Genomic DNA, 12,671 nt, shown 5'->3' with positions numbered 1-12,671 from the left:
CCAGAGTAAATTTAATAGAATGATGGAAGGAGTTGATCTTTTTGAGAAAATCATATAGGTCATCTTTGTTGTTGTTCCACATGATGAAGATATCATCCACATATCTGAACCAAATTTTAGGTTTGGGAATAATTTGGGATAGGATTTTATTTTCTAAGTCTTCCATAAAGAGGTCAGCACATGAAGGTGAGAGTGGGCTCCCCATCGCCAAGCCTGTTAATTGTTGGTAGATCTTATTTTTCCACAAAAAGTAGTTAGAATTTAGGCAGTGAGCAAACAATGTGGTTATATCTTGTGGGAACAAGGTACTTAAGATGTCAATGACCTCCAGCCTAGATGTCACCTCTCTCTTTACAAACGTTCCTAGTGGAGGTCATTGACATCTTAAGTACCTTGTTTCCACAAGATATAACCTCATTGTTTGCTCACTGCCTAAATTCTAACTATTTTTTGTGGAAAAATAAGATCTACCAACAATTAACAGGCTTAGTGATGGGGAGCCCACTCTCACCTTCATGTGCCGACATCTTTATGGAAGACTTAGAAAATAAAATCCTAACCCAAATTATTTCCAAACCGAAAATTTGGTTCAGATATGTGGACGATATCTTCATCGTGTGGAACAACAACAAAGATGACCTATATGATTTTCTCAAAAAGATCAACTCCTTCCTCATTCTATTAAATTTACTCTGGAACTTGAAAGAGAAAAACAACTACAGTTTTTAGACTACAGGAAAAAGTTGCAGTATTACTAACTTCCTATCAACAATTTTTCTCCAGATTAATCTGTTATCTGCCAAGACTCTATTATTATCAGACCTTATATTTCTGTCTTCTAAGGCATGTTATTGCATCAATCCACCTAGATTTAAGTCATTGTATGAAGACTGCAGAGAACAGACTAGTAAGGTGACTTGGTAAGGATAACAAAAGTATACAGTAGCCAACAAGGCTTAGAAAAATCCCAGGGAGTATTTTTGATATGTAGCCAGTTGGTAAAAAATGGTAGAATGGCAACAACTGCAGAAAATATAATTGAGATATTAAGTGAACAGTTCATTTATTGATATTAATAAAGTGATAGAAGTTGATGACATATTACTGCATGTTTTCAAGTTACGAGTCAATGGCATACTTGTTTAATAAGGTTTAAACGTTATTTGACATGAGATGAGTCTCAAAGTAATGTAAAGAAATCACAATTATTTCTCTTTCTAAATGCAGGTTAGTAAGACTAAGGATTCAAAATATGGGTCAATCTGTATGTCTGAAGCTGTGAATTAGGTATTAAAGAGGTTAGTGAGGACTAGGATCTGGTATTAGTTGAAAACAGCAGCATTCTCTTTGATTTTCTGCATGTATTTGCTAAAGAACTTGTTTTACCTATCTATACTAATGTATTACTATAGATGATGAATGCTTTTAACAAGAGAAATGCAGGTATGCTGGTATATTTAGATTTTGCAGAAGCATTTGATAAATTGCCACATGGCATGTTGGTAAATAATTCAGAATGGATGGGATTAGATAACAGATTACTGCACTGGATAGGAGATTGTATGTCTGGTAGTTATCAACAAGTTGTGTGTGTGAAGTGTAATTTTTTTAAATTTACTAAGAAAGGATGGGATGCAGAGTATACAGTTGGTGGGGAAATTTTGGCAAAGGATGAGGAATCCGGGAGTGACAATGGACAGGAACTTGAAGTTGTTGTTGTTTTTTTTTTTTTGGGGGGGGGGGTCATATTTCTAAAATTGTAAGGGCATCACAATGGATTATGGAAATGATGAGGAAGACCTTGACATGTTGAAATAAAGATGTTATTGTTCCACCATACAAGGCGTTGATTAAGCCACATAAGGATATTATTATGTACAGATCTGGTCACCATGTTTTCAGTGGGATGTGGATACACTGAAGGAAGGGGGGAATCTAGAAAAGATAAATTAAAAGGTGTTGGATCTCTGGAATGTTGGGTACAAAGATAAATTGAGGGAATGCCATTTGCAGAGCCTTGTAAAGAGGAAGTGGAGGAATGATTTGACCAATATAAGTTAAATGGTTGTGTCAAGTAATAACCTGCTTGAAAAGGGGAGTGAATATCAGGTTCTTTGCATGGAGAATGGTTGGTGAGTTGAATGCATTTCCTGAGAATGTGATGGGTATGAAATGGTAGATGTGTTTGTCTGTAAGCAATATGAATGATGGTGAGAATCTCCTGCAGGAATTCTGATGTTAATTATAATAATTATTTATACTATTTTGTACTTGAGATGGTGCTGAAATATTTGACTTCAAGATCACTTGGCTTTCCTTGACAGCTATACCAGTTACCACTGTGACTTTTAAGTGCAGTATCTTTCAGGTGGTGACATTGCAGAAATGCATGAACCAGTAGATTATACGGGAATTGTGGTGAATGAAGTGGAGGTGAGTAGTCTATAGCATAACCTCAATGTCAATACATCTGTGGGATTGGATGGTATACCAGCTCATGTCATACGAGAAGCGGCTAAAGAATTGTCAGTACCCTTGACCATTTTGTTTAATTTGACTCTTGGGTCTGGGTTAGTCCCGAGGGGGTGGAAAGAGGGGAAAATAGTTCCACTGCATAAAGGTGGTTCCAAGACTGCTGTTGTAAATTACCGACCGATTAGCATTTCAGGAATCGTTGTCAAGGTCTTAGAGAAATTAGTCAAGAAAAGAATACAGGATTGGATAGATGAAAATGAGATATTGTATGGGGGACAACATGGTTTTGTGAAGGGTAGATCATACCTCAGTAACTTGCTCACGTTTTATAACACAGTGACGGCTGAACTGGATAAGGGTAATGGGTTTACAGTGATTCTACTGGACCTTGCCAAGGCCTTTAACAGGATACCACATGGAACCCTAATCAGTAAACTGGAGCAGATGGGGTTGGATATAGGGCTGGTGAGATGGATAGGAGGGTGGTTGATGGAGAGATACCAGAGAGTGGTTTATTCAGGAGTAGAGTCCAAAAGATGGCCTGTGACTACTGGTGTGCCTCAGGGTTCTGTTCTTGGATAACTATTGTTCAATTTGTTCATTAACGATATAGGAAAGGATCTGAGAGGAAGTGTTCACTTGTTTGCTGATGATGCAAAGTTGGGTAGAGCAATTATGAGTGCAAAGGATGTCAAAATTTTACAGGATGATTTGGATAGTTTGGAGGACTGGGCTCGGAAAAATGGATGTCAATTTAATGTGGCAAAGTGTAAGGTTATGACTTTTGGGGTGAAAAGAATAGCAGCAGTATATCACATTGGTGGAACCGTACTCCAGGAGATTGATGAGGCCAGGAATTTGGGAGTGTTGGTGGATAGGGAATTAAAGTTTAGGGAGCACATTGCAAAAGTGGCTAAATCAGCTCATCAAATCACTTGGCTTCTGAAGAATACTTTAACATGCAGAGACAAACAAGTTATTGTTCCTCTGCATTGAGCCTTGATAAGACCCCATCTGGACTACTGTGCCCAATTATGGGTGCCAGGGTTTCTTCGTGATGGGGAGGAAGTGGAGAGGATCCAGAGACGAGTGACCAAGATGATAGCAGGTCTGTGGAATGAACCTTATGAGAATAGTTCTAGTAGTAAGACTTATACGTTGGTTAGACATAACTGGTAATTAATTTTCGGAATTAACAATGCATATAAAGTAAATTAATTAAAGATTATTAAATTAATTAAAGAATTCCTAACACACTTAAACAACCAACATCCCAGAGTCCAGTTCACCTTAGAAAAAGAGGAAAACAACACCCTCCCCTTCCTAGACACTTTAATCACCCGCCAGCCTGATGGATCTTTGGTTTTCTCTATTTACAGAAAACCCACCCACACTGGCAGATACATTCACCAGCAATCCCACCCCCCCACCCCTCACAACAATATGGGGTGATAAAAACACTATATAACAGGGCAAAATTAATCTGCTCAGATGACAAGGCCCTGACTATGGAACTAAACCACATCCTCAACACTTTCTTAGCCAATGGCTATAACCTCAAAAAAATCCAAAAAATACTAAAACCTGTAAACCCCCCCCCCCTCCACAATAAAGACTACACCAAGTCTATCACTATCCCCTACATCCAGGGCACCTCTGAAAAAATAACTAATATCCTCAAAAAATATGACCTTACTTCCTGTTACAGACCATATAAAAAGTTGGCATCCCTTATCCGCTCTACCAAAGACCAACCACTTCCCCTAGACCTACCTGGTGTATACCAGGTCCCTTGAAGCTGCAAATTGTCCTACTTTGGCCAAACAGGCAGAACAACAAATATCAGGATTTCAGAACACCAAGACTACATCCGGTTTCACCAGTACAGCCGCTCTGGGCTGGCAGACCATGCCTTAGATACCACCATAAAATTCGTTGGAAGAAGACAAAAATAATCCATCGCAGCAAGTTTAAATACGAAAGATTATTCAAAGAATCTTCAGCAGCTCTAAAAAACGTTCCTAACCTCAACAAATTTGGGTGCATGAAACTGCCCCAAATTTGGGAGACTTTCATTATGAGAACTTCAGCCCAACTGCCAAGACTACCAAATTAGCCCGCAAGAGGGCACCATTAGGACTTTAGGAACAAAATTAGTGACTTAATTTCTTCCTCATTTGCTTTGTTAGTTCCTTAGTGCACATACCATATTTTTATGTTCCTGAAGATGGCAATGTGACATTGTCGAAATATAGAAGTGATTCATTAAAGTTATCTTTAATTAATTTTCTTTATATGCGTTGTTAATTCCGTAAATTAATTACCACTTATGAGAATAGGTTGAAGATTTGTGGGGTGCAAAAATTGGTCGATAGGCGGGAAAAGGGTGATATGATTGAGACATTCAAATTACTGAAGGGGTACTATAAGATTAATCCAGAAGATATTTTTGAAAATGAGACTGGTGGTGGGAGGACTAGGGGCCATGCATGGAAGCTGGGCAAGAATGTGGTTAACAAGGGTGTTAGAGCTAGGTTTTTTACTTGAGAGTGGTGAATGAGTGGAATAAGCTGCCAGAGTCTGTGGTGGGTGCTACGACCGTGAATGAGTTCAAGGCGAGGTATGATAGATACTGCGTGAATGTCGAATAGTTGTTCTTGACATCATGTTAGGGCCTCCCTTGATGAGTCTGTCGACTCCTTGGAGTTGCCCAGAATAATAATAATAATAATCTCATTGTCAGTTCTCTCAAAGTCATCTCAGTGGGCAATAAAATATACCAAGAATAATGCAAGTCAAATCAAATGCAAATGCAAGTCACTATTAAAGAATTTGGATGTAGTAATTGAATAAAGTGAGACAGAGATAGCAGCAACAAATTTTTTAAAAATTTTTTTATGAAAAGTGTAGCCAGTATTTATTTTAACACAGTGTTCTCTTCATGAAAAGTGCAGCGGTTCTGCACCCTTAAGTATATTTACTTGCTTTCCTACCCTGATGCATACTTGGCTTTCTTACAGGTGTGATATATTATTATTATTATGTGACACCTCCAGAGAGTCCAAAGACTCATTGAGGGAGGGCACCTACTCTACAACTCTCCATCGCTACCAACTACAGCAAACACCATCTACTGCTCACCATCACCACTAGCATTTTCACAGGCAACCGCAAATATCCATGCCGATGGCAGGATTTGACCTGCAGCCTTTTGGCTGAAGAGCAGATACGCTAACGACTTTGCCAATCAGATTAGCATATACTTTGTTTTGCTTGTACTTAGTGAAACTGCAGAAATTAGACAAGACAAAAACACAATTCCTTGACCAGAAGAAATCAAAATTCTCAGAGTATATCATTATAGTTGGCATATCTTGAAGAAAATGGAGGAAATAAGGGATATGGGGAAATGATGCTGGACAAGGACCAGAAATTTAGGCACTACCCGCTAGAATTATCAAGTTATCTTGATGGATTATAGCAATGATGAGCAGGATATTGATATGCAGAAGCAAAAAAGTCATTCCATTGTATAATACCTTGATCAGGTTGCATAAAAGCTACTGTGAGCAGATTTGGGTTTTTCCCTTTTGATCATTTTGAGCAGATTTGGTTTTAGGGACTTCAGTGTTGGAAAGAGTCCAAAGAAGAATTACTAAGGTAATATCTAGTCTGTGGAATGTTGGATATGAAGACCAATTGAAGGAATATCATTTACATAGCCTCATGAATAGGAAGAGATAAGATGATATGATTGTGACATATGTTAGTAATCACGTGGAAGAAATTTTTCATAGAATGGAGGGAGAAGAGTAGAACAAGTGGCCATCCCTGGAAGTTGTATAAGAGGATATTAATGGCATTAACAGAGAAGTGAGAGTTGGTTTTTTGCATACGGATTAGTAAGCAGAATGAGTTTGCTTGAGAGTGTGGTGAGTGTAAAAACAGTGAATGAGTTTAAGGTATAGTTCAGTGAGCTTCATGTGCACAACACTTAAAAGCCTTCCACAGTAACTCTTTGACTCCACTGAGGTCTGATGATAATATGTATGATTATAAAATATTTTGGAAGAAGACCAGAAGTAATTTACAGGTTTAGGTAACTTTAGATTTAAATCCAGAAGATTGTGAAAATCATCTGGAAATGATTTTCACAAATAAATACATTTATAAATTCATAAATTTATAAACTGTACTTTTCGAGTGTTAGCTTAACATTCATTTCAGTAACCTAAAGAAATAAAATAATAATTTTAAGGGATCTGCAGCTATACATTTAGTAAATTTGATCTGGTTGGTAGAGATTTTGGCATTGTAATTTTGAGCTGGTAAATAAGTGGAATCTTGCTAATTCTTTGTCATCATCTATTCTTGTTGCTAGTTTATGGTACCAAAATCCTGTTAGTAAATTATCAAGATTGTTGGCTTAGGTATTGGTGTTATTCATGCTAACTTTCACACACACTACAATTAAGTAATTATAGAAACAGTTAAGAATTGAAATGGATAAGAACTAATATTCTGTCATACTTCTAGATCTGAATTTAACATAGTCTATAGCTGTTGGGTCAAATGTCTTAAAATGACAGCCTCCCAAATTTGTTATAATTGAATGCAGCCATACGTGTTAAATTTCAGGGAATAATTCAGAAATATTCAAACTTCTGACAGTTTCTGTGCTGTTCTGCAATTCTTCCATTTCATATTTTGTGAATCTATCAATGTAGGGAGCATTTTTTACATCACTCACCATTACAGATCTGAGCACAGTAATCCAAATGGGGAAATATCAATGCTTTATAAAGGGGAATAATAACATCTTTATCTCTGAATGTTAGTGTGTTTCTCAATAACCAAGTATTCCTATGTGCAGTCTTGGACACCTTAGCAATGTGTCCCCTGAACTTCATCTCCCTATCCACCAACACTCCGAAGTCCCTAGCCTCATCAATCTTTTGGAGTATCGTTCCATCAATGTAGTACACAGCTGGTAATCTTTTAATCCCAAAATGCATAACTTTACACTTTTCCACATCGAACTGACATCCATTACCTTTTGCCCATTTTGCTAGCTTATTTAAATCATCCTGCAAACTCTCAACATCAGTTTGATTTTTTATTGCGCTACCCAACTTTGCATCATCAGCAAACAACTGAATATCTCCCTTCAAGCCATTTCCTATATCATTTAAATAATAACGGCCCAAGCACAGAGCCCGGAGGCACACCACTGGTCACCTGCCTCATCTCGGACTCTTCTCCTTCATACACACTTTCTGGTATCTCTCCACAAGCCATTCTCTTACCCATATCACCAGTTTAGTATCCATCCCCATCTGCTCTAATTGTGCAACAATATTCCATGGGGTATCCTCTCAAAAGCCTTAGCAAAATCCAGAAGTATCACTGTCTAGTCCTTCCCTTTATTCAACTCAGATGTCATTCTATTATGAAGAGTTAATAAATTGCTAAGGCAGGATCGACCTTTAACTAAACCATGTTGGTCCCTATAGAGTATCATATTCTGATCCACCCATTCTTGAATTCTGTCTTTAACCAATTTTTCCAATACTTTGAACCTTCCCCCCTCCCCCAGATGGTGATTGGTCTGTAATTTACTACCATGGTCTTAGAGCCACCTTTATGCAAAGGAACTACTTTGCCTTCCTTCCACTTCCTAAGGACTATACCCAGAGTTCAAACTTAAGTTAAATAACCAAGTAAGAGGTATTGACAGTTACTTTGCACATTCACGCAGCACTTGAGCTGATATTCCATCTAAACATACAGCAGTGTTTGCATTTAAATTCTGCAATATACTAAGTACCTCTGATTTATTAACTTCAATTCTCACATTAGTTATTGCTATGGGTACAGAGATATCCTCACTTGGGTGATAGAATTTTGAAAAGTGATCACTCAGTAATTCTACTATTACATCTGAATTGGTCACCTCAATACCATCAGGACCCACTAAGGTTATTATTCCTTTTACTTTCCACATAGTGGAAGAACTCTTTGGGATTACACTTGATCTCCTGACTAAGGTCTTCTCATAATCTGATTTAGTTTTTCTTACTATACTGGTAACCTTCCTAGCCTTGTACTGCTCATGGGTGTACTGATCACCCTTCTCCTTGTAAATTCTCCATAACATTTTTTTTTTTTTTGCAGATCAAGCCTGATACTACTACTCATCCATCTAACGCCTACCTTGTTTGTCTTCCTGACCATGGGAATACATTCTGATATTGCCTTCCTCAGATACCCACTGATACTATCCCATGCACTACTAACATCTTTCTTCACAATATTTTCTGCCGTGGGATCATGGGATAGCTGTAAGCTCACTCCGAAGCTTGTTATAATTACCTAACATGTAGTTCTGTATATATAGCCCTTCTTAAGAGAGAAATCTACAAATTTTGCAACTTCCCAAGTCAATACTACATGATCAGTATATATGTCCTCTGAACTGATGACCAAATCCAACACTCTCACACCATGAGTCCCTTCAGTTATGTGCTGTTTCAAGTAATTATCTCTTAGAAGGTGTATAAATTCCATTTCCTTTATGCCACGTGATATTTCCTCCTTCCAATTGATATCACCATAATTAAAATCCCCCCATAATAATCATTAACCCTGCACTTATTGCATTAATTTCCTAATGCATGAATTCAGTATCGCTCCCTGTACCCCCTACACCCACTGTACGCCACACTGCTTCCAATGAACTATTATTCACATGTCTATCCTCTTGATGTACTACTTTCTTTGACTGCAACTCATCAGCTATCATCAACAGTACTCCTCCCCCCCCCATTCTATCTTCTCTATCCATTACATTCAATTCCAGTAACCACATCTTCTGCTGACAGCCAAGTTTCACTAATGCCTACAACTTTTGGTGAGATTGTACTGACTAATGCCAAAAATTCTTCCATCTTATTTTGAATGCAAGAAGCATTTGAAATAAGAGGATTAATATACAAAAATTGCAGATTCCCTTCAGTTCTTGTACCAGCTTTAGAACTGATACATTCTACTGATTTTAGTAGTCCCATGCCGATTTTTATCCACTCTATTCTTCAAATTATTCTGTGAAAAAGGATGAACAAATATACATTCACTGCATAAGTTTCTCCCTCTTACACTCAGCCTTTTCAGTTTTAGTTTCCCTTCCCAGTTACTTCAACTTGTTCAGAAAACAGTAACTTCTTCAAACGCTTATGACTTTCCATGTTCGGATGCAACTCATCTCTGGCATACAGCTGACTTTTGCCTTCAAACACACTCCAGACATCAACAAATTCCAGACCTCTTTTTTTGCACATTTCTGCAATCATATCATTCATTATCATAGCCCATCTACTTAACTCATAATTGTCAAAATGAGACAGCACACACACACACACACTATCCTCCCTTTGACACTTTTCTTCTTCACGATATCTAACAATGTTCTTAAATCTTTTGCTACCCGATTAATTCTACCACTCAGGTCATTTGTACCCACCATAACTATCATCTGTTCTGCATCATGTCCTCTCTTTATTGCTAAAGTCACTCTCTCTATTGTTCTGCCAGACAAGCACTCCTCAGGCATACTGTTCTCCATACCCTTAATCATTGAATCAGTTGGAGAGAGTGACCATATGGTTTTGACTTGGAAAATGAATAGACATGCAAGAGTATCAAAGAGACAGGAACTTATGTGGAATTATAATGTAGGTGATTATAATAGTCTTAAACGTCAACTTCGGGAAGTTTCATGGAGGGAGGAATTGGAAGGCCGGGATATCATTAGTGCATGGGAAATTGTGAAAGAATATTTGTTAGCAGCAATGGTAAGTTGTTGAGGCCATTGATGCCTACCAAATGTTCAGCACCTTACACTTTGAAAAATTGAACTGATAGTTCCACCTACTGATATTATTTATTGAAATCCTCCTGTAAGCCCACAATATTTGCAAGACTTGTCATTTTCTTCCCAGTTTCATCTGCAAATAATTGTATGTCTCCAGTTAAACCTGTTCCAATATCATTAATTTGCAAGTTAAACACAATAGTCCCAAAACAGATCCCTATGGCATACCAATTGTGACTTTCCTCTTTTGGGATGCTGCATCTCCATACATAACTTGCTGATACCTCTCTTACAGCTAGTCACATATGCAGCTCACTAATCTAGCATCTAATCCCATCTGCTCCAGTTAGGTACCAACTGGTTTTGAGGCAGTCTGTCTAAAGCCTTTGCAGAATCTGTCTAATGCATTTATCACCGTTTTATAGTGTATAGTAATTGGTAAAACACAACCTCCATTTAATAAACCCATGATGAAAATCACAAAGAATACTGCTACAACCCACATCTGTATCTAACTCTCACTAACCTGTCCATCACCTTAACCACAAATCCAAATATATAGGCTCACCTATAATTTGTAGCCCCAGCCTTATCATCATCTTTGTGAAGTGAAACAATTTTACTTTCCTTTCCCTCATTTTGGACTTATGCTATTGCAAGACTCTTATTAAAACAGGTGTACAAAGGCTGACACACACTAACTCCCTGGAACATTAAGATATGTGGTGGTATGTCTTAAGCCCTATTGCCTTATTAACATCAATTTTACTTCAGCTGCTCATGTACTTGATGTACCTTTACCTTGATGAACTACTCACTGAATACCTCAACTATATCCTCTGCAGATGTTACCAATCTTCCACTTTCATCCATTAACATCATCTTGCCATAATCATTCTCCATTCTACTTGCCATATATCGAAAAAACTCCCTAGGATTTTTCTTGGCCTGATTTGCTAATTTATGTTTATACTTCAATTTTGCTGTCCTTACTAACCGAGTTACCATCTTTATACTCTTTGTGCAACTGATTATTACCATTATTCATTTTGTGCTACCTGCATAGTCTCTTCTTTCAGATTTCATACTTAATACCTTCATTCATTCATTTGATACCTAGCTTATTCAGCCTTTTGACCTTTGGAATACATTCTCATATTGATGCTTTTAAATATTTCTTTGTCATTGTCCAAGCAACATTTAGCCCTTTCCTGCTTAACTGCTCATTCCATGCTGTAACTCCATGCTGTCTCCTAAGCTTTTCATAATCACTAGCCTTGTACTTCCCATATATCCTTTCCTCACAGAGGTCTTCATATGTCTGACCACTGCCCATGTGATCAGTTATTCTCACCAACTGGAGAGAAATGCAACACCCTATTCACAATCACATCCTCTAATGAAATGATCAGATTTATGACTCTTGATTTTCACTTTACATACTGAAGGTAATTGTTTTTGCAAAAACTCAAGAAATTAATTTTCCTTATTGCCAAATGCTATTTCTTCATTCCATTCTATATTACCATAATTAAAATCACCCATAATGATCATCCTTCTCTTGTTCACTAACCCGTGTTGCTTATACATTTGCTCATCACCACCCTCCACATTCCCTAGCCTATAGCAACTAGCAACATTCACCTAAATATCCCTTCCTGTCAACCTCCACCTTACACACACTGCCTCAAAATCATCTCCACTTTATGTGGACATAATCTTCCTGCTATCATCATCAGCTCTCCACCCTAACCTTCCCACACACACTTCTTGTCCTTTCTGTTCTCATGAAAAACATTGTATCCTTCCATTTCTATTTCTGTCAGGATATCATCCTCATCTAACTATGTTTTGCTTTTTACAAATTTTTGGGTGAATAAACTCAATCAGTGGAACAATTTCTGATGTCCTTGATATTTGTAAATAACACAGCAGTTCACTTTTAGGTCTATAATCAATCCTACCCAAGCCACCTGTTGGTTGGAATTTCCACACACCTGCTCATGCTTGGTTTTTATCACCACTTAACTCGCATATCTCCTTGGACTGAACTATTCCCTCCCCATTTCATTCTAGACTATTCCATTCCTTTCTAACCATCCCACACATGCACATTTACTACTGCTTCCAACATCCATTATCCTTATGCCATGTCTTTCTCTCCATTCTGACTCACTCCCATTTCCCTGTCTCTTTCAGATTCTCTCATGATCATCATCTCTTGCACTTCTGTTTTCATTTCACAAACATTTCAGTCTCATCTCTTCCACTCTACTGATTTTTCACTTCATCTTCTCTTACCTTTTTTGATCTCTTGTTCAAATCA

At 37.7% G+C, this 12,671-nt stretch overlaps 1 protein-coding gene across 1 annotated transcript in view; it reads left to right on the top strand.

Annotated features, from left to right (window-relative positions):
• Positions 1 to 12,671, top strand: part of LOC150098231 (solute carrier family 12 member 2-like) — a 279,194-nt gene that overhangs the window by 105,611 nt on the left and 160,912 nt on the right. The gene's annotated exons all lie outside the window — the stretch shown is intronic.

The sequence above is a fragment of the Typopeltis vanoorti genome, chromosome 16, assembly GCF_054136105.1.
Source record: "Typopeltis vanoorti isolate ZY-2024b chromosome 16, IOZ_Tvanoo_1.0, whole genome shotgun sequence".
Lineage (NCBI taxonomy): Eukaryota > Metazoa > Arthropoda > Arachnida > Uropygi > Thelyphonidae > Typopeltis > Typopeltis vanoorti.
Note: the sequence above shows the minus strand (reverse complement) of the source record. Positions and strands in the feature narration are given on the sequence as shown.